The sequence below is a fragment of the Delphinus delphis genome, chromosome 4, assembly GCF_949987515.2.
Source record: "Delphinus delphis chromosome 4, mDelDel1.2, whole genome shotgun sequence".
Taxonomy (NCBI): domain Eukaryota; kingdom Metazoa; phylum Chordata; class Mammalia; order Artiodactyla; family Delphinidae; genus Delphinus; species Delphinus delphis.
The window spans coordinates 99,456,484-99,481,016 of record NC_082686.1 but is presented as its reverse complement, the minus strand read 5'-3'; the positions used below and the strand labels follow the sequence as shown (position 1 = coordinate 99,481,016).

Below are 24,533 nucleotides of genomic sequence, written 5' to 3'. Positions count from 1 at the left end.
TTAAATTCAAATCTCCCTTGCTTTTCTGTTAAAGACTTGCCACTAAAATAAAATGAGTGGCATTTCTCTAATCCAGAGAAAATTAAATTATTGGACAGAATTTAAATTTATTTGAGTGTTTTTTCCTCTTTGGTTTTCCTCAATTTGTCTATGTATTTCTTCTATTTTGGAAACTGGTATAAGACATCTAATTAATGACCATAGCTAAATTCTTTTTGCATTCTTTTAATATACAGACACTGTAGTAAATGTTTTGCATACTTTATGACATGAAATCTTCCATGAAGTTGCTTATATTCTTATCTTCATTTTAAGAAAGAGAAAACTGGCTTTTTCGCAACGGGTTTGCCACCAGGATACAGGTGTCATGAAAACCACCACTAAACCTAAGCAAAAATGGGAAAGGAGAAGACACACATCAACATCGTTGTCATTGGACACGTAGATTCGGGGAAGTCCACCACTACTGGCCATCTGATATACAAATGTGGTGGGATCGACAAGAGAACCATTGAAAAGTTCGAGAAGGAGGCTGCAGAGATGGGGAAGGGCTCCTTTAAGTATGCCTGGGTCTTGGACAAACTGAAAGCTGAACGTGAGCGTGGTATCACCATTGATATATCCCTATGGAAATTCGAGACCAGCAAGTACTATGTAACCATCATTGATGCCCCAGGACACAGAGACTTCATCAAAAACATGATTACAGGCACATCCCAGGCTGACTGTGCTGTCCTGATTGTTGCTGCTGGTGTTGGTGAATTTGAAGCAGGTATTTCCAAGAATGGGCAGATCCGTGAGCATGCCCTTCTGGCCTACACTCTGGGTGTGAAACAACTAATTGTTGGAGTTAACAAAATGGATTCCACCGAGCCACCATACAGCCAGAAGAGATACAAGGAAATTGTAAAGGAAGTCAGCACCTACATTAAGAAAATTGGCTACAACCCCGACACGGTAGCATTTGTGCCAATTTCTGGCTGGAATGGTGACAACATGCTGGAGCCAAGTGCTAACATGCCGTGGTTCAAGGGATGGAAAGTCACCCGTAAAGATGGCAATGCCAGTGGAACCACACTGCTTGAAGCTCTGGGTTGCATCCTGCCACCAACTCGCCCAACTGACAAACACTTGCGTTTGCCCCTTCAGGACGTCTACAAAATTGGTGGTATTGGCACTGTCCCTGTGGGTCGAGTGGAGACTGGTGTTCTCAAACCTGGCATGGTGGTCACCTTTGCTCCAGTCAATGTGACGACTGAAGTGAAGTCTGTTGAAATGCACCATGAAGCTTTGAGTGAAGCCCTTCCTGGGGACAATGTGGGCTTCAATGTCAAGAACGTGTCTGTCAAAGATGTTCATCGTGGCAATGTAGCTGGTGACAGCAAAAATGACCCACCGATGGAAGCAGCTGGCTTCACAGCTCAGGTGATTATCTTGAACCATCCAGGCCAAATCAGTGCTGGCTATGCACCTGTGCTGGATTGTCACACAGCTCACATTGCCTGCAAGTTTGCTGAGCTGAAGGAGAAGATTGATCGTCGTTCTGGGAAAAAGCTGGAAGATGGCCCCAAATTCTTGAAATCTGGTGATGCAGCCATCGTTGATATGGTTCCTGGCAAACCCATGTGTGTTGAGAGCTTCTCTGACTATCCTCCTCTGGGCCGCTTTGCTGTTCGTGACATGAGACAGACGGTTGCTGTGGGTGTCATCAAAGCAGTGGACAAGAAGGCAGCTGGAGCTGGCAAGGTCACCAAGTCTGCCCAGAAAGCTCAGAGGGCTAAATGAATATTATCCCCAATACCTGCCACCCCGGTCTTAATCACTGGTGGAAGAACGTTCTCAGAACTCTTTGTCTCAATTGGCCATTTAAGTTTAATAGCAAAAGACTGGTTAATAATAACAATGCATCGTAAAACCTTCAGAAGGAAAGGAGAATGTGTTGTGGACCATTTGTTTTGTGTGTGGCAGTTTTAAGTTATTAGTTTTTAAAATCAGTACTTTTTAATGGAAACAACTTGACCAAAAATCTGTCACAGAATTTGAGACCCATTAAAAAAGTTTAATGAGAAGCCTGTGTTTTCTTTTGGTCAACACTGTAACTTCCTATAGTACTAACTACTTAGGTAAGAGTTGTCCATAATCTATTTCTGGTATTAAGTCTGCTGAAAAAATGAATTTTATATTTATGGGTTGGAGCTTCAGGTTTCTTACCCTTGTGTAAGGAGAATTCACCTGTTGAAGTACATCATAGAAACGCGTTGGTACGACACAGGACAGATAAGCAAAGTAACTGTTACATAAGCTAGTTTGTAAGAAGGTCAAATTCTATAATATGAAAGCTCATGTTGCATATAAAATTTTGTATGGTTACATAAGTATTGAGTAAATGAGTTACATCAAACTTAAGTTCCCAGTTATGGGAAAGTGCATTCACATTTACAATATTCAAGTAATTAACCTAAAATGTGAAGACTAAGTAGTATTGAGCACTGCCCTGCTAGAGTTATTGTATCCAGGTTCTAGGAAAAAATAAAAGATGTTGGAAGCTAAAAAAAAAAAAAAAAAAGAGAGAAAACTGAGGTTTGGAAGGAAAAATATTTGACTTTTACTACCTGACTCAAAAGTCATGATCTAGCACTCAGTTAGGCAATCTGATACCACAAGCCAAAATGTAGATAACTCAAATTGTGAGGGATTAATGTACAATTCTATACAAAGTTTTTTTTTTAATATATTGGAATTTTTTTTATTGTTGCTTTTACAGAAAACACTATGAATTCCTGGTGTGACACTGACTCAGAAATTTGGTAGTGACAGCCTTGATGTTTTGTTCCTTTTCTTCTATTCTTTACTTTACTAAGGGCCTACTGACTCATATACTTCTGAAAGGAGGCTTAGAGAGCTTTTATATTAAATCAATACACAAAACATCTCTAGGAAATAATCTTATCACAGTTGGCTGTAATTTAACAAGCCCTGATCATACAGGACTTTAAATGATATATTAAGCCAAACACTTCCATCTGGATAAAGCATAAGTAAAAGCATATTATATTTTAAAAATATGTGCTTTTCCATATTGGTAAATGAAATGGTGTGAAAATTAATTTATTCTTAATTTTGGCTTCCATGTTTTGGTTTCTTATTGTGTTCAACCACTAGGAGTTTTTCCTATTTAAGGAACTTCATATCAATTTTTATTTCAAGTAAAATGTTTACAGGAATATACTGCTTTTATTTCAGAAAGTTTTTCAATATTTTAGCACCCCTAGTGAAATTTTTTTATGTTTTATTTGTATTTTTATCTAATTTTTTTCTAAATTTCACACATATTTGTTTCTCATTTTGAAAAACTTCAAACATATATAAAAGTAAACAAAACTATAATGAACCCATATTTACCTATCACTTAGCCTCACCGATTATTAACACATGGTCAATATTGATCATCCATAATTTTTAGTATCTTTAAAAGAGAAGAATTGAAAATATAATACTATTATCACACATAATTTTTAATACTTAATTCTTTACTCTCACTTCAGTTTCCTAATGTTTTTCATCTTTTTTGCAAATATCAGGTTAAGCTTCAAACTGTTTGTGGGCACTTCTTCCTGGCATGTTTTCATTTCTAGATTTTATTGGAAAATGTTTTCCTGAAATTCTAAGATGGTGAGGTATGAGGACAGTTTTTCAGACTTCATAGTGCTATAGCTCTTTCATCTCTTTGGTTTCAACTCTTAGCAGTGTTTCCTTGCTGTGAGGTTTTGTCCTGGGTGGATGTTTTGGTTTATTAGTTTAAAGAATTTACAGACTCAGCATTCACCTTTTCAGTACTTACCATGAATCCATGAACAGGAGTGCAAAATTCCCTCCCACTTTCACTCCCTGTTGACTCATCACTTTCCCTGACACAATTTCTAGAATGTATTTGTTGGCAATTTGTTGGTTACCCTCTTCTCAGATTTGTCAGATGCCCTTTGTTTCCATCCTTTTCTCTCATACAGATTCTAATATCCTGTGGGCTTGAAGCTATGTTTTTTCCCTATATGCTTATATTTATGGATTCCTAAATAGTTACATATGTCACTATGGTAAAAGTCATTGTATATTTTTGGTTTTGTTAGTCTTGCTGTCCTGCCACTACCTTCCACCAATTCCTTATTTCACACGTACTCTTGAATTGTAGTTTAGTTGAACATAAAATTTAGATGGTTGGGTCTTTATTTGGTTTGTTTCTTTGGTCTTCAGATTTTGAAGATATTATTGCATTGTTTTCTGATGCTTATTGCTTATTGGTGCTTATTGCTGTCAGTGAGAAAAGTATTAACTCTTTGTTGTTATAATTATATTTGTCCAATAATTAACAATGAGATTAAAAAGAGACACAAAAACTATTGGCTGTTTTTTCATATCACAGGTAGTTTCATTCAACACTTTAATGTACTGTTTATTTAAATTTTCACGTATTTACGTTTTCTTTTTTGTTGAAAAAATAATTTATATTTTCTTCAGATATGACATTTCTGGTAATAAATTTGGTGTATACCAGGAAGAATTATATGATGGATTCACAAAGCTTGGACTTAGAAGTCGGGAGGTACATTTTTGTCTCTGCCATTAATTAATTAGATCATTTTGGAATATTTCACTTAAATATTTCTTCTTAGGATATTATATCTTTCATGAGGACTAATAATTTATTGTTCCTGCCTTATAGGGAGTTTGGAAATACAAAATTAAATTTTAAATATGTACAGAGAAGAAAATTACTCTATCAATATAAGCATTATTTGACCATTATTGTTTTTTGTAATAATATTACAAAATAGTATTTTTATAGGACAAAATTGTATGATGCTTACCTGAAGATAAATGTCATAGCTGTAATTATATGTACATATGGATATACACACATATAAAATACTAATATGTAATACAGCTTTTTTAGTATCAGATAATTCTTAGGAGAAAAAATGGCATGTTTTGATTGGCCACTATTTGAAATTAATATGTCTCCAACTATGTTATGTATTCATACATATATAGGAAAAATACATAGAAAAAATAGCATAGAGAGTAATTCTACAGAATAAAAGACATTATTGCTTAGAGGAATAGAATACGAACAATATACAATATTGTTTAGCTTATTACAGCAGAAGTTAACATAAAAATAAAAGTATCATGATACTTATATTACAAATGTTATATTTTCAGAGTCATATTCTTGAGGGACTCATTAAACAACCAATCACGTTTCTGTTAAAATGCAAGATGTTATGTTTTATTTAAAATTGCTTTGGGAACAATCATTGAAAGTTTCACTAAAATGAGAAATATTTTTGAACATATTCCTTTCATTTCTTATCAATTGAAGAATTTATTCACAGTGTTAAGCCGGGAAAGGATATGACAACTTCTTTTTTATGCATTTTATAGTGATACATATCAATCATGTATGAACAAGACAATGATTCTTTTTAATAATCAGCTAGGCATATAAAGTGTACTTCAACAAAAATTAAAAAATAATAATGTTATGATTTATAGTAAATCTGCATGTAGCAGTATTGCTTCTGACAAGGAAAGCAAGAAACACATGGGCTATATCATTATGAGTACTTATGCTAACTAGAGTGAAACAGAAATGTTCAGCCTATTTTTTTATCATCAAGTTCAGGCAGAAGGAAAAACATAGTTCAAGCTTTCAAACTTTACCTTTTTAAGAGGATTTACTATCTTTTTTCCTTCTCAGTGAGTTTTTGTTTTAACCAACCTCAACACACACTAAACACACACTCTGTTGCTAGTTGCCAGGACACTTTGCATCTGAACTCAGAGTTCAATATGTCAGTTTCATTTTGGTTAATTAAAATATTATCACTAAAATCACAGCTGTTGCTGGGAGGAGGGGTAAAAAACAAGTTTAGAGAACAGAATGTTGTGTATATGCTGCATATCAATGTATGCATTTTAAAATTACTTTTTTTCTAATTATAATGCAAAGCTATTTTGCATTGAGATGATTGGTATTTAAGTATTGCAACAAAATATAAGCAGGATATTTTCAAACAATTTCAATAATGTATAACCTTTTACTTGTATGTTTCTTTTATATGTTAGGTATAGTAATTTGCATATATTAGATTATTACCTAATATTTTTATAACAAAAACCAAATCTTATTGCTGATCTATAAAATCCTTCTTTTTGTGAGTTTATATTTTAAAATAGGACTTAGTTTTCTGTAAGAAAAGTGTTCTGAAAAAAAGAAAATCTCATTGAATCTTTTTATGATCATACATTTAATTAAAGCCACATGATCCCATACACATAAAATAAAATGAGGATAATAAATTTATTATCCATTATGAAGTCTATTTTCCATTATGTACAATATAGTGAAGGTCCAAAAGGTACAGAAAAATCACATCAAAACTGAGAAAAATACATTTATCTGAAAGATTTTTTTCCCTCTCTACCCAACAAAATGTTCCTTAGAGAACAGTATGATGACTATTGCTCAAATGTTATTTTCAGGAGCTTTGCAGAAGTTATTTTTAAACTAAGGGTTTTAATTCACTTGTTGCAAAGAGATTAGGTGTCCAGTTTGTGCATAGTCCTGTCTGAGGCCTGCAGGGAATGCTTGTTCTGCATCTACACCAGTCTTTGTGATAGAAGATATGTCATTTTTACATTTATATATATATGTACAACTGAATCACCTTGTTGTACATCTGAAACTAGCACAACATTGTAAATCAACTACACTCCAATAAAATTAAAATAAAATTTAAAACCATGGTATTACAAGGCAGAAAATAAGTGCCACACAAAAATTTGTAAGACAAAGTACTATAAGACTACAAAAGTGCTAAAAGGTGCTTTCAACTGAGGGCCGACAGACTCAGGGCAGGGTGGGGGGGCGGGGCAATGGGCATGAGAAAACTTCAAGTAGGAAGTTTTATTAACATATATTTTTATCAGTGCTAAGGAAATCCAGTTGCTCTTGCCAAATCTCATCTTTTACTTTGTATTTCTTTTTTGCTAGAAAATTTCCTAAAAATTTGAACATTTGTCAGGAAATTTTTGAAATTCAAAGTGACTTAGTATACCAAAATCTCATGCAAATCCATTTCCATTAGCAGTGTTCCTCAATTCAAATGAATGAAGATGTATTCACGTAAGTGGACTGGTGAATCCACTTATTTTTTTTAAACATAAGACATGGCCTAAAGGATGAATTGGGTCTGAAAACATTTCCAGAACATCCATTTCCAATGTATCACATATCATCTGGACATATCTAATATCATTCACATTAGCTATTCTAATGATGATCTTGTCCCTATTTTTTTTTTGAGGTCTATCAGAGCATTAAGCGGCTGTGTTTCTCAAGGACTAGAAGTATGTTTCTGTGTTTTGTTTTGTTTCAATTGTTTAAGAACAAAAGTTTACCAGTTTTCATGCACCTGAGTAAGAGTTTGATGAAAAAATAATTAATAGAACAACAGTATTTTAAAAATTAATAATTTTCTTTAAATATTGAATGTCAAAACTTCTTTTGGAAGTAATTCTTTACTATGAAATTTCACCAAGCTAAACATTTAGATATGAGCATCATATTGCCTGGTTCCCACTGAGAAGCCAGTGACCTGACCCATCCCTGCTTTAGATTTTTTTCATTTATTTATCAAACTCCATAGAGTGCTCTTTGTCAAGCACTATTTTAAGTGTTTACTAAAATACGCATACAGTATGCCAACCACGAGAGAGAAAACTATTGCTATTACTGTGCTTTTATTACAGGTGAGGAAACAGAAGCAGAGTTATGTACCACGCCCAAGGTCACACAGCTGGTAACTTGATAGATCAGGATTTGAACCCAGGCAGTCTGTCTCCAGAAGCCTCCCTGATTCTGACTGGATTTTTCTCTCTTCAAGAAAATTCAGTGAGCCAATCAGTGAGCCAATCCCCAGCATCTTTTCAGGCGGTTGAGGTCAAATGATTTTTATAATGATACTAAATGTTATTTGTCATTTTTTACCTTGATACCCTCAAAAATGTACAGTGGAGTTTTCCAGAGGTTGCATGATATCTGATTGTAACAGCAAATGTTACGTCATTAAGCCAAATGTTAAAGAGTTTCATCAAAATGTAAAACAATGACGTTCTTATTACTATATTTTTGATTGTTCTGGAAATAAAGTTATCTTATAAAAACATATTACATTGATATAAGTAAAACATATTTAAATAAGTAAATATATTTACTTTCTTATTTTAAATAATTATTAGTAAATATTTTCAAAATGTTTCATTTAATGTCTAATGTGGAATATATATGTAATTTTGTAACAATTTCATTCCGTGTAAACAAAACCCCTTTGAGATTCTGAAGTTTTAAGAGTGTAGAGGGGTCCTAAAACTAAACATTTGAGAATCACTGCCTTTGGAACTTGTTTGGGGACTAAGTCACACATAAATTAATTACAGTTTGGGGTTAAATATACTCTTTGATGGAGGATTATTATTTTATCTCCCTGATTAAATTTTAATTTTATTATGGAGTTTCATAGCTTTAAGACAAAAAAATTAAGTTTTTAAAAATAAAATAAAACTTGAAAGTACATACACAAAAATTCGACTGGTCTCAATATCTTTTATTTCTTATTCATAATTATAAAGTTACTTAAATCTCCCCCTAGGAAAGGTGACTTCTACCACAGATGATTCTTACTAGACCTCACACATCATGCTCACTTTTACTTAAGCTGAATTGCTTATACACGCAGCACAACATGATGGAGAAAGCACAAGTTCTTGAAATGAATAAAGTCTGAAATAAATTTATTTTCCACTACTTACCAGGCATAGTTGGTGAATTTGCTTGAACTTTCTGATCAATAATACTGATCCTGAAGATCTGCTGTGATAATTGTATGAACACACATCATTTAATCCTAGCTGAATATCAGTTTTCTTATCAGTAAAATTATGATAAAAATTGTTTTGAAGATTCTTGCAACTCATCCATAAATAGCACTTTGGATACTTTTATCAGTGAGAAAGGCTGGAATAAATATTAGTGATTAAATTAATTACCTAGCATGTTGTAGGCATTAATAAATGAGAATTTCCTTCCTACTTCTTCTTTAGAAATTTACAGCCAGATCTAAGTTTCATGACCTAGATCAAATTTAATGTTTTCACTAAATTCTACACTCTTTTCCTTCAGTAAATTTCAATGTTTAGACATATTTATACTTATAGGCATATACATGCTCATAAAATGTAGTATTATTTACATGTTTATATGTCTACTGTGTCATAATGTAGTAACAAGTATATTTTGGAACCGTATTGTTAAATTTATAAAAATTAAGGATTTTTATACCCTCCTGGTAAGTGGGCATCAGGCAATAAAATTCTTTATTCCAAATAATTGCTTTTTTTATCTTGAAGTTTAATTTGTATGATATTAACATTGACTCATAAACATTATTTGGACAGTCAATATATTTTAAGATAACTTCCCTCTTGTAATCCTTATATAGTTAAATTTATTGTTTCAGAAACCTGTTGCAGTAAAATTGTTCTTTAATATTATGCACTAAGGCTGCTCTTTAAGATCAAGTAATGATTCAGTGGAAAAATATTTTGTGTATTCAATTTTCCTGAGCACATTCTTTTCACAAGTGCTATAACAAAAGTTAATATGGACTTAGTCATCATAGTCACAGGAAACTATTCCTCATTCCTCTAAAAATGGAGGGGTATAAATGCTGGAATGATCCAGGATGACCTGAACTCTGGTTGCAGGGTCCCCCTTCTACTAGGTCTTTGGCCTGTATTCTCCAATCATCCTGGACCTAGTGTAAACCGTACTTTTTTCCAAGGGTGATTTACAGATTAACTGCTTTATCTAATAATGTGTTACACAAGATATTAATAATGATTTACTCAATAGTAATCCTGCAAATGGTACCTAATTTTATTTTTCATTATAAATAACAGTTGCCCAGACCAATATTTCATATTAGGGTATCATTTCAATTCTTGCAACTCATGTGGATTTAAATCACTCTGTTCTTAAATTTTTTATGTTTCAAAGTATCATTTTTTTTGCTATAGGATTGTATTTAACTGATTAAGAAAGCAAAATAAAATGTTGTAAGTAGTAAATATAGAAACTTAATTCACTAAAAGTGAATTCACAAAGGAATTTATATTTCAACATTTTTGACCATAAATTCTAGAACACTTAAAAAAATTGGCTAATATATGTAATTATTTCTTTTCAAGCAAGCTTTGAATCTCAAAACAAAGGAATTCTCAAAAACAAAGATAAACGATGAGTCACTATCTTTACATGTGAAGCTATAGAATACTTCTGCAATTTAACTACTTTCACTATTTTTCTTAAAAATACTATTTTTGGAGAAAAAATAAAGCAGACATGGGAACACATATCTGTTTCAATATCAGTGGTGATGAAATAAGGTAAAGTATGTATGTGGGGGGGTATGGGGGACCAGAAGACAAACAAATCTTATAAACAGTAATAAATATTAATAAAATATTAGGAAAGTTAGCCTATGTACACTTAATGTTACATATTATAAAGATGATTACTCAAAATAAACTACAAAGTCATTAAACGTGAGCATATTGGAGAATAATATATTGAATAAATGCAATAATGCTACCAAAGAAGTATTTTGCTTTACATTATACAATTTTCTAAACATGTTTTTCTTCTTTTGAATTTTACTTAGAGATTTTTAAAAAGCTATAATCATAAAATGTATATGATAAATTTTAGGACCTTCTCAAAGAAATTATAAAGTTATGAAATAATGTAATATGCTTACAGTAATAAAATCATATGAAATAGAAAAAGAAATTCAAGATAAAATGAAAAAAAGAAGATATTTATCTTTTCCAGTTTATTTGCAAAAGTTAAAGGTACGTATTGTGAATTTTTCAGTTATCACACTTCAAGAATTAGACTTTCTAAAAATACATACTATTACCTGAGTTGTATTAATGTTTCCCTAATACTTGTCCATATGTCTGATTAAACATTCAATTTCTAGTTACAGATATGAAATTCAATGGAATTTTACACAAGTTCCAGGCTTATAAGGCCTGGGCAAAACACCAACTGGTTGTAAAGATGCCATTTCCTTAAAACCTGATGGAAAAGAAGGGGAGGATCTGAAGCCAAAATCTGGAAGTTTTTTTTTTTTTTTTTTTTTACCACATTTTTACCACTTTTACTGTGATTACAGTTTTTCTACCATTTTATGTGGAAACCTATATTCTAAGTCAGGAAAAAAACGGTCAGCTTCTTTTGACAGCTTGTGAGTGTAAATGTAGTTTAGTTACATTTCTTGTTTTAAGACGCTGATTTGTTTATGTGTATTACACAAAGTGAATTTTCATTAATTATGCCATTATTATTATTTTAGAAGCATCAGGCAGATCTGTAGTGAAACAAAATGGTAGATAGGTCTTCCCTGAATGTAAGGTAAGGTTTGGAGTCAGGCAGATCTGAAGTTCAAGTCTCAGGTCTGCCATTTGTTAGCTATATCACCTTCAGTAAGAGTCTCTGATTCTTAGATTCTTCATCTTTAAAAATGTTAACTTTCTTGACAATAAGCTGCTATTTTTAGAGTGCTTAGGAGCTTGTTTCTAACATCCAACAATTAGAGGTGGCTATTATTTATTTACCAGTTAATTCATATATTCTGTTTACATCATTGTAAAATAGGTAGCTGATCTTGTACTTTTTTTACTGAAGTATAGTTGATTTGCAAATATTATATTAGTTTCAGGTGTACAATATAGTGAGTCAACATTTTATAGATTATACTTCTTTTAAATTATTACAAAACAATGGCTATATTTCCCTGTGCTGTACAATATATCAGTGTTGCTTATTTATTTTATATGTAATAGTTTGTACTTCTTAATCCCATACTCATATCTTACCCCTCCCCCCTTCCTTCTCCTCATTGGTAACCACTAGTTTGTTCTCTATATCTGTGACTCTGTTTCTATTTTGTTATATACATTTATATGTCATATGCTTCAGATTCCACATATAAGTAATAACAGAGTATTTATCTTTCTCTGTCTGACGTATTTCACTAAGCTTAATATTTTCTAGGCCCATCCACATCTCTACAAATAACTCAATTTCATTCTTTTTATGGCTGAGTAATATTCCATTGCATATAGGGTACCACACTTTTTTTATCCATTCATCTGTTGATGAACAATTAAGTTGCTTCCATATCTTGGCTATTGTAAATAATGCTGCAATAAACATTGGGGTGCATGTGTCTTTTTGAATTAGTGTTTTTATTTTCATCAGATAAATACCCAGGAGTAGAATTTCTGCCTCATATGGTAGTTCTATTTTTAGTTTTTTGAGGAACCTCCATATTGTTCTCCATAGTGGTTGCGCCAATTTACATTCCGTCCAACAGTGTACAATGGTTCCCTTTTCTCCACATCCTCTTCAACATTCATTATTTGTAGATTTTTCCATGATAATGATTCTGACAAACGTTTGATGATATCTCATTGTGGTTTTGATTTTTATTTCTCTAATGATTAGCGATGTTGAGCATCTTTTCCTGTGCCTGTTATCCATCTGCATGTCTTCTTTGGAAAAGTATCTAATCAGGCATCTGCCCAGTTTTTAATTGAACAGCTACATGTAAAGAAGAAGATTAGAACACTTCCTCACACTATATACAAAAAATAAATAAACTTGAAATGGATTAAAGATCTAAATGTAAAACCTGAAACCATAGAATTCCTGGAAGAAAACTTAGACCACTAAATTGTAGCAATATCTTTTTGGATCCCTCTCCTAAGGAAAAGGAAATAAAAAAAATAAACAAATAGGACCCAATTAAACTTAAAAACTTTTGCACAGCAAATACAACTATTGACCACAGGAAAAGACAACCCACAGAATAGATAAAATATTTGCAAATAATATGACTGATAAGGGGTTAATATCCAAAATGTATAAACAGCTAATACAGCTGATCATGTACTTTTGATGGTGGTAAAAATGACCTTAGAGAATACTGAAGAAATTGGAGCACCATCTCTTTCTTCTGAGTCCTCATGCTTCTTATGGATGTAGATGAGTCTATTTTCTGGAGTTGAAATTTTTGAGTCTAATCTATAGAATTATACTTTAATATATATAACTTGATCCTTTGACTATTGAGACAAAATTGTTTAGGCCAGTGGTTCTGAAATGTGGTGTGGATTTGCTTAGGAGTGCCCAAGACTCTTTGAAGAGATTTGCAAATTACTTATTTTCATAATGCTACCCGGATGTTTTTAAGCCTTTTCACTCTTGTTTTCTCATGAGTGTACAGTGGTGTTCTCCAGGGACTACAAGATGTCTGAGATCACAATAGATGAAATCCAGGAGCAGATATGAGATTCCAAGCTGTTTATGAAGTAAAACATTACAGAGATTTGCAAAAAGTAAAACAATGCAACTTTTCTATTTTTCTTTTAAAATATAATTATTTTCCAAAAACTATGTTACGTATGTTAACATGTGGTATTATTTCAAAACAAATCAAAAGTACACTTAAAATTTCTGTTATTTTATTTTCTAATATCTGAAGTAACAACAGATAATCCACCAAACCAACAAAGCGCTTTGTGTGTGTGTTGTTCTCAATCATTTTTAAGAGTCTAAACAGGTTAAAAATAAAATTAATAGAGAGTTTTTATCCAAGAATCAAGGCAGACAATTAAAGAATAAAATATCAAGGCTAATCACAGTAAAAAACATTAAGGGAAAAGGAGAAAAAGAAGACATTTCTTACAAGTTATGGAAAGCAGAGAAAAGACAAGCAGAGATAGATGGAAGAGAGAACTGATCTGATCTCTATTACAACCCTGTTATTCTGGCAGGTGTTATTTCAGAAAGACCTGGCTTTCTGTCTGCACATGCTGCCACATTAACGCAAATGATTATTGTTGGAAAGGCCATGGAATGTCATTGTTAAGCAATCACAGAGCCAATTAATTGTCCCTTGTGCAGAAGGGTGTTTCTTTGTATTCAGTATTGATTTACTTTAACAAAATTCTATTAATACATTTAGGAGTGAATTGCATTATTTATGATGTATCCCTCAATATTTTGAATGTGTTTTATATTTATAAAGTACACATTTATATATTTAGAAAATGTGTATGCTTTAAACTGATAATAAGCTTGGTGACATGTGGATAGCTTACATATATTTAAAGTTTGATATTTTAAATAAGTAGAACCGTAATACACACTTGCTTTATTAGGGATGTAGGGATTAGAAATTTTTATTCTATTTATTCATCCTGAACATTAATACAATTAAATATATTGTTACTTATAAATAGTACAATTATTTTATTTTAGAATAAAGTCTTAAGTTAAACCAATTACTCAGTAAAAGGAAACTTGAACATTTTCACTTGATCCAGTGATGAAAAAAAGAACTTATATTGAATCACACTATTAACAAAGATATATCTTTTATCCCATTAAAAGAAATTATAAAAGTAGAAGAACAGATAAAACAATTAGCATCTCAACTCTTCTTATTTTGTTTCTAATTTTCATAGCAAGATAAAAAATTCAGAATATCCTATTTATATACCTATTCTCCTTTACTGATAAAAAAATAGAAGAGATCAGATTAATTACATTATTATGAACAAGTGAGATTTCTGACTTTAACCTCAAAAATCAAATATGAAGCAAGTAGTATTGACTTTCTAGGTGACAAAATTTGATTATGCAATTGTACAAGAATGTTTCAACATATGGTATATAATGATAAAATAGAGAAGTGTTTATATCATATGATTACATAATGGATATATACTCATTTTGAAAATTTGAAAAGTACAGAAATCTCTAATGAAGCAAAATCATGAATAACTATCACATCAAGATTATCAGCATGGATAGTGAGATGTGGCCAGTTAATTTATGGGACATTTAATCTTTAACAAAGTGTAAATCAGGTTTCTTCAGGTCAGTGTCAACTGGACAATGACATAGGATCCAGGATTCAGCATCAAGTTATAAACTGTTAACTCCATGAGCTCTCTATAAAAATCCATCAGAGGCGATATGATTCCCTCCAGCATTAATCAGCTTCATATTCTGACAAAATCTTGGAAAAAATAAAAATAAATTCCTAGAACTTCTAGTTATTGCTCAATGGAACTTGTTCTTTTAAAATTCTTCAGGAGTTTATGCTTCAGTAAACTCTTTCAACTATTGATTCATTTATATGAATTGAAGATACATGGCAGTATATAATAGTAAAAATAAAAAATGCAGATTTAACTAATATATAGACATTTGTCAAGAAAATATGTTATGCTAAAAGAGAGTACAAATTAGAAATTTAAATTTAGATGGATTTGCAATGAGCAATCTGAGTGTAAGAAACTTGGGGGGAGGTTATGACTTAAGAGTGGGTGTGACTCATACAGTTCTTAAAGGACTGTATAAGCCAGCTCAAACAGATGGCTGCCTTGTGGCAATGCAGGTCCAGTACTGACATTGCCAGATACCAGGTACTCTCATTTTTTTTTGAGAGATGGAAAATATGGATCTTTAAATAAAATATCCTGTTTTTTAAAATATTTTGACCAAAGACAAACAAACCAACAAACTGCTGTGTGCTTCAGCAGGCATACATCTTCCTCTCAGACACCTGGTTTAATGAACTGTTTACCATTGAGAGAATGTTAGTCAACGTTACAATTCGTAAGTGAAATTTTAAGCGTATAACACTGGGAACTATATTTAGAATTTACATGTCCAAAATTATTTTATAACTTCTTTCTTTTAAAAGCAAATAACCATTAAAACAAAATAGCCCGACCTGCAGACTATTTGATTAAATCCTTTATTGGTTTTAGACTTCCTCAGATTGACTTGTAAACATACTTTCTGAAACTCCTAAAGTTTCCTTTTCAGACCTCCTGTTCTTGAGTCATAGAAGAAATATTATCTTGTTTCCTACTGAAGTCATAAAACAGAGGCTTATAATAGTGTAAGAATTTTTTTTCTTGAGCACTTCAGGATGCTCCACTATTTATATTCTGCAGATATAGATTTTAAAGATAAAGAAAATTCAGAGAGAGAAAGAAGAAAGTTTTTTATTGTTTTACCCATAGGCTAATGTTACTTTTGTTTGTTTTAAAAATATGCTTATTATTTCCATCAAGGTGAATTCCACCCAAAATTGACATTTGTAAACAAAAATATCTTGAAAATTTCTTACCTTTATTTACTGTTTATATGAGTAGAGGAAGAATTTTTCTTCCTGAATGAAAGTTGAAAGGTGGCTACCAGAGGATGTTCTTAAGCATTTTCCAGTGTCTCCTATGTGATTAACTCTTGGGATTTTGCTGGATTGAAATAGAGCTTTCTCAAACCTTGTCTCCAATCCAGTATCTGGCTGCACAAAGGGTAGTTTTTGCTCCAGTTGCCCTTAGTCAGGGATTTCTTCTTTTACCAAATATAAGGCTTAGAAACCTATACTCTGTTCCATGGGCTTTTCTTGTCATTTATATTAGGGAACTGCCCATTTTACTGAGCCTTACTGTGTTATTTTTGAACACAGAAAGAAATAAAGCCATTCACTTTTGACAGAATGGATGGCACGTGACTCTGGAGCCTTATATGTCACAGAGGTTGATTCTTCTGGTTGGTGCAGATTACACCTCAAGAGACTTTGAGTAAATGGGAGTGGAAGGTAGGGTGGGAAGGCGGTGAACAGACATCTCCCATATATTTCCTAGCAATCCATACTCCTGTGCACCAGAGCGAAGACTGTGTGTTAACGATTATGTTTTTTGAATCACAGTTTTTCTGTTTGCAGTAGTTACCAGTCCTAGGGTACTTGTATAATTATTGACTATTTTCTTTATATTTATATCCTGGTGAAGTTTTAAGTATTTTAAAAAACTATTCATCAGTATATTGATGGAAAACAGTGTCAGGAATTATAAAGGAATGCTAGTCTGATACCATTTTTATACTGAACTTAAATTATTATATTTCAAATTCTATAGTATGACTCTTTTTAGGAGAAAATTACACTTAAACATAGTGATATAAATAAATATTAACAATAACCAATACACATTGGAATAGAGAGAATATACATAGTTGAAATTCATAAAAACCGTAATGAATGCTGCATAGTTAAAATTTTTTCAGCTTCCTTCTCACTAAGTGATTACCAAAGACAAAATTTCTGTAATTTGTGTGCTATGGACTCCCAGCAGGTCCTTGCTGACTCAGTGACTGAATAATAAGTAGACTAATTTAAGTTTAATATCTCTTCTGTGCATCCTTTATTAGTGGTGTGGAAGAGCATTAAAAAGGCCAAAAGTCAGTCAACAGGAGAGATAACTAATAATATCCTGATAATCTACTGAATTAGAGAATTCTGTGTACTGTATCTGAGAAGCATATACATTCAAATTGCCTCATCCTGAAAGACAGTCAAAGTTTGAGTTTTAATTTAACTAGTAATTTAAATGGTTATATTCATGTTTAATTAAGTAACTAAATCTGGGCAAATAAACAAAAGAACTATACCATTTCAGCACACATTTCTTCAGTATTTACTTTGAACTCCAGAAAAATCATATTGCAATGGTGTCCTTGGAAGTATTACAAACCTATTAATAGATTAATTTGTCAAATTATCTTCATTCCTAAGTGACTGTGTCATGATATATAAATGAAGGATGAAAATATATTAAATCAACTTGTAGTAAAAGATAAAAATTATAGGAAATAATTTTAATTTCCTCTTTGAAAAAAAGCAAGTTTTGAACTATTAAATAAAATGGCATAGACAATTTTAAATCTAGCAGTGTGAAAAAAGAAATTGTTCCTAAGGCTTTTTATCTCTAGATAGAAACCAGAAGACTTGTTTACACTTTTTGGATGTGAAAATCTAATGAGTAATGACAACAGCTTCTGGGCAGATGACTCAAGTCTGTTAAGAATGGGTGTGTCATATAGATAAAAAGGAAAGAGGACAACTATAATTAGGAAAGCCATTCTGATCACTGGTTTGAAAATCAGCAGTACTTATCCTTTGGTCTTTGGATCAATGAGCCCAAGACAACTTGCCTACTGAGACTTACATGTGTTGTCAGACTAATTGGAGAAATTGGCACTGATGCCGTAAATGGGATTGAACTATAGCACCTTTAAAGTGTCAACACTTATGTAAAGGAGGGTTTGGGTTAAAAAAGAAAACAAAAAATCTCTCACATTAGACAAATCAGAAATATAACAATTCTACAGGTGATATGGTGACCATTAAAGAAATATGGAAGAATGAGCAGTGTACAGGCTGTGGGATCGTGATTGCATCTCTTAATTTTTCTGAGATTACTGTTTCATCTATAAAGAGAGAAAACAGTATTTTCCTCTCAGGTTTGGAATGAGGATCACTTCCTTGAAGATCATCAAAATTATAAATCGCTAATCAATCATTTTTTTTGTAGGTTACAAAGGCTTCTGCATGCATAGTGTTATATAAGGCATTTTGACTTCACTCCAAAAGGTTTTCTCAGCTCCTTTATGGATGAGAATGCTCCGATGTGTATTCTTGAATATTGTGGCTAATTTTCCAGTAAGTTAGTAGATATGTCCTAGGGGCTCAAATGAGTAAAATTTGGAAAATGTAGAGATAAACATATATAAAGGATTTCTTTCCTTCACGACTTCTCAGAGCCTTTAATATGCTGATGTGCTTTGTGACTTTCCAAGGGTATGTGGGAAATAAACTCTGTTGGATCTCAAATATGTTTGACCACAGACACTTTTATTTATGGACTATTTTGAGAGACTAATATGCAAAGAACACTTTGGGATGTGGTGCTCTAGTTTTCAGATGTCCTTGTCTTCAGAAGCAGCTGTATTGTTTTGCAAAGTCTGTGATGAGGCGCAAGGACAAAGAAGATAATCTGCCTCTTTTCAAATCCTGACATCCCCACTTACTCAACTTTTTAACCATAAGCTAATGTTATGTTTGTCTTGTTATGTTATGTATATTACATATGTTATGTTAAAGATATAAAGGTCTCAGAAAAGTGCCTGATATGAAAATGCTCAATACAAGTTACAAATTTGGGAGAGTTGGAGAGCTATAGGAAACAAAGACAATGCTCTAAAAGAGTACATGTAAATTATGGTTTTCTCAGGGTATATGCCCAGTAGTGGGATTGCTGGGTCATATGGTAGTTCTATTTTTAGTTTTTTAAGGAGCCTCCATTCTGTTCTCCATAGTGGCTGTATCAATTTACATTCCCACCAGCAGTGCAAGAGAGCTCCCTTTTCTCCACACCCTCTCCAGCACTTATTGTTTGTAGATCTTTTGATAATGGACATTCTGACCAGTGTGAGGTGATACCTCATGGTAGTTTTGATTTGCATTTCTCTAATAATTAGTGATGTTGAGCACCTTTTCAACCATAATTCAAAAAGAGACATGTACCACAATGTTCATTGCAGCACTATTTACAATGGCCAAGACATGGAAGCAACCTAAATGTCCATCGACAGACAAATGGATAAAGAAGATGTGGAACATATATACAATGGAATATTAACCATGAAAAGAAAAGAAAGTGAATTATTTGTAGTGAGGTGGATGGACATAGAGTCTGTCATATAGAGTGAACTAAGTCAGAAAGAGAGAAATAAATACCATATACAAACACATATATATGGAATCTAAAAAAAAAAACAAAAGTACTGATGAACCTAGTGGCAGGGCAGGAATATAGACATAGGGAATGGACTTGAGGACTTGGAGGGCAGAGGGGGAAGCTGGGGCAAAGTGAGAGTAGTATCAACATATACACACTACCGAATGTAAAATACCTAATGGGAAGTATTATCATAGCACAGGGGGACTGGCTCGGTGCTTTGGGATGACCTAGAGAGGTGGGGTAGGGAGGGAGGGAGGGAGGGAGGCTCAAGGGGGCGGGGATATGGGGATATAGGTATGGGTATGGCTGATTCACTTTGTTGTACAACAGAAACTAACACAGTATTGTGAAGCAATTATACTCCAATAAAGATCTGTTTTTTAAAAAAGAATACATGTAAAAATCTCACAGGCTCTGAATCCTAGCACAGAGGCAGTAGTTTGAAAGCCACCTGGGTCAGAGCTGATAGTGATAGAGCAGGATAATCAAATAGTTAGCTTAGAAACCCCATTAGGGGATTGAGGATAGAGAGGGAAATTTAGGGGGCTTTGGGAGACCACAGTAAGCTTAATGACCACTCAAGAAAGTAATGGGAAAATCATGAAACAATGTAGGTTTGCTTGACTCATAAAGCAGAACAAGTCATTTAGCATCAAAGCCAAATTGGCTTGCTTAACAACAAAATCAATCAATCAGTCAATCACTAATTGTTAGAGAAATGCAAGTCAAAACTACAATGAGGTATCACCTCACAACAGTTAGAATGGGCATCATCAGAAAATCTACAAACAACAAATGCTGGAGAGGGTGTGGAGAAAATGGAACCCTCTTGCACTGCTGGTGGGAATGTAAATTGTTACAGCCACTATGGAGAACAGTATGGAGGTTCCTTAAAAAATTAAAAATAAAATTACCATATGACCCAGCAATCCCACTACTGGGCATATACCCAGAGGAAACCATAATTGAAAAAGACACGTGCAACCCAATATTCATTGCAGCACTATTTACAATAGCCAGCTCATGGAAGCAACCTAAATGCCCATCGACAGACGAATGGATAAAGAAGATGTGGTACATATATACAACGGAATATTACTCAGCCATAAAAATGAACAAAATTGAGTCATTTGTTGAGACGTGGATGGACCTAGAGACTGTCATACAGAGTGAAGTAAGTCAGAAAGAGAAAAACAATATCGTATATTAACACATGTATGAGGAACCTAGAAAAATGGTACAGATGAACCAGTTTGCAGGGCAGAATTTGAGACACAGATGTAGAGAACAAACGTATGGACACCAAGGGGGGAAAACTGCAGTGGGGTGGGGATGGTGGTGTGCTGAATTGGGCAATCGGGATTGACATGTATACACTGATGTGTATAAAATTGATGACTAATAAAAACCTGCAGTATAAAAAGAACAAACAAACCAACCAAAAAAACAACTAATACTAAACTTTCTTTGGGTTATTTGTATGGAAATATGTTGATATAAATGTTTCAGATATTACATAAAATTTCTAAAAATCTTACATGTTCTGGTATAATGTTATAAGTCATAATTCTAGTTATTACTTTAAAATGTATATCTCAGAAATTAAAATTTAAAAAAAAAAGCTAACTTGATTAGCAACAAAACCATGCAACAGAAGCATGAGACATGCCCCAAAACAATAAAACAACTGTGGCATGAGACCTACATCCTGCCCAGTGAGCTCAGTAAGTTAATGACCTCCAAAACATGCTCTTTGACCCCTGGGACATGCTCTTTGCACAGTGCTCCCAAAACAATAAAACAATAGTGGAGAATAAGGCCTACAACCTGCCCACTGGTATCAAGTTAATGACCCCCAGGATATGCTCTGTGCACACAAAGAAACAATCATTTATGGAAAGGTGGCATTTCAAAGTGAAAGACCCTCATTGTACTGAGACCTGAAGTAATTTTTCCAAAGTGCCATGACAGTCCTGGCCTGACCATGTAGGGACAAGAAAACTCCCCTGCCCACCCTGGAGGAGGAGCCAATGATGGAAACATGCCGTCTACTCAAGAAAGACAAAGAAGGTATTCTACATCTCCTGCCTCTTCCTTTGATTATAAAAACATAACCCACTAAGTACTCGGGGCAGCTGCAACATTTGCCTGCCCACCTGTAAACCTCATAAGTGTCCTATTCTAAAAAAAATCACTTCTTATCTATCACTTTGCCTCTCACTGAATTCTTTCTGCACTGAGACACAAAGAACCTAAGTCTCAGTAAGTCCAGACACCAGGTGAGGGATTCTAATTAAAGGACTGTGAGTTCAAGTCCCAATCTAAGTTACATCAGTTTCAGACCTACTTGTGAATCTTGGAGAGGCAGGAGGGAGCTGAGAGGCCCCTGCAGGTGGAGACTGGCTGCAGCCATTTTGGGGATCTTGTTCTACCACACCGACACTGGGGCTGGCAAGTGTCCTTCTGGAATCTTGCCTCTAGCCTATTAGTGCCAGGGGCTGGCCCCACCCAGCAGTGGCCCCACAGAGTTGTACTCCACCAGGCATTGTAACCAGCTACACTGGGAGCCTGTGCCACCCAACAGAACACCTACAGCACTGCACAAGGCAGGGCCTTACAGCCAGCCAGGCCAGTGGCCCACCCCAATGACCAGGGTGCCCACAAAAGTCTGCCTGCTGCAACAGAAGGATTCATGAAGCCCACAGAGGGAACACCCCTGGAACATCTAGCTCTGGTGGCCAGAGGAGAGAAATGATATTTAGCAACCATTGACTAAGGGGCATTCTGGCTCCATATTATATGCTCTTAATGACTATGTCATGCTGTCTTTATTTTAAGCACCTCCAAGTCCTTTTTACATAGTCAAACTATTAATACTTACACAAGTTTTGAGTCTGTGGAGCAAACAGAACACACACTTGTCAGTTTTTACTCGTTGCTGTGCTTTCGGTGTCATATCCAAGATATCATTTTCTTGACCAATGTCAAGAACTTTCCTCTTGTGATTTCTTCTAAGAATTTCGCAGTTTCAGCACTTTGTATTTACATTTTAAGTTAATTTGATTTTATTTTTGTGTATGGTATAAGATAAGGGTCCAATTTTATTCTTCCACATGCAGATATCAATTTTTCCCAATACCATTTATTGAAGAGTCTATCCTTCCCCATTGTTTATTTTGGCACCCTTGTTGAAGATTAGTCGACTATATACGTGTGGATTTATTTCAAAAAGCAAAAGATAACAAGAATTAGTGAGGATGAGAAGAAATGGGAACTCTCAGACCGTATTGGTGGGAATGTTAATTGGTGCAGCTGCTATGAAGAACAGTATGGAGGTTTCTCAAAAAAATAAACTAAAAATAGGACTCCCATATGATCCAGCAATTCTACTTCTGGGTATATGTCCAAAATAATTGACATCAAGAACTCAAAGGGATATTTGCATTCCTATGTTCATTGCAGCATAGTTCACAAGAGCCAGGCTATGGAAACAAACTGCATGTCCATCAAAGAAGGAATGGATAAAGAAAATGTGGTAATGTACATACAGTGGAATCTTAGCCTTTAAAAAGGAGAAACCAGAGGGAGGAGATTTGGAGATATATGTGTATGTAAAGCTGATTCACTTTGTTATAAAGCAGAAACTAACACACCACTGTGAAGCAATTATACTCCAATAAAGATGTTAAAAAAAAAAAAAAGAAGAAACCTTTGTCATATGTAACAACACAGAAGAACCAGAAGGACATCATGCTAAGTGAAATAAGCCAGTTACAGAAGGACAAATGCAGCATGATTCCATTTATATGACATATTCAAAATAGTCAAACTCATAGAAATAGAGGGGAAAATGGTGGTTTGTGGGAACTGGGGTGAGGGGGAAGAGGGGAGTTGCTCTATAATGGGTATAGAGTATCAGTTGTACAAGGTGGATAAGTTTTAGAGATCTACTGTACAACATTGTATATACAGTTAAGAATACATTTTATGCACTTAAAATTTGTTGAGTAGGTTTCATTTAATTGTTCTTACCACAGTTTTTTAAAGTTACCATCTTTGTTAATTTTTATAAACTAGACTGGGGCAAAATTGTGGAGCAAACTAAGCTTGTCTCAATTTTTCATGCAAAATACATAATGTTAACAGTATCCCTAGCCAATGGGATAGCACCAACACCATCGCCATGACTGAACTTCTTTCTTTAGGTAATGTATCCTACTCTAGAATCCTCAAATTTAACTTCCCCAAGGCCCAGTTTCTGCTAGATAATAAATTAACCCATGAATAATGAGTTTATGTGCTTCTCTTTCTGAGTCATATAGGTACTTTATCATTATTGTTTGGAAACTATCTTATTCAAAATATTGCTAGGGATAAAAATTCTAGGATTGTAGATTAATTTTGAGAGTATGAAGTTTCCTTTGTCATCTATAATTCAACAGAGTGATTTGAGTCAGTAAATACTAAGTGCCAAGTGTTGGTAATACAGAGAAAAAGAATATGAATCCTAACAGTAGCTACCTGCTGAATGGGGGACAGATGAAACAACATAAAGAGACTAAAGAGTCAATGGATACAGGTTTTATTAAAAAGCCTATTATTGTGATTATTTGATTAATGAAATATTTCAATGTAGACAAAAGAATTGTTTGACAAATGGTTTTTCCTCACCCAATTAAATATTACAATCTTAGATTTGAGATGGATGCTGACGGTTGCTAGTGAGATTACATTCCTCATGA

At 33.6% G+C, this 24,533-nt stretch overlaps 1 pseudogene; it reads left to right on the top strand.

Annotated features, from left to right (window-relative positions):
* The first annotated feature begins 361 nt into the window (after positions 1 to 361).
* LOC132424953 (elongation factor 1-alpha 1 pseudogene) lies at positions 362 to 2,069 on the top strand (annotated as a pseudogene).
* The last annotated feature ends 22,464 nt before the right edge of the window (positions 2,070 to 24,533 follow it).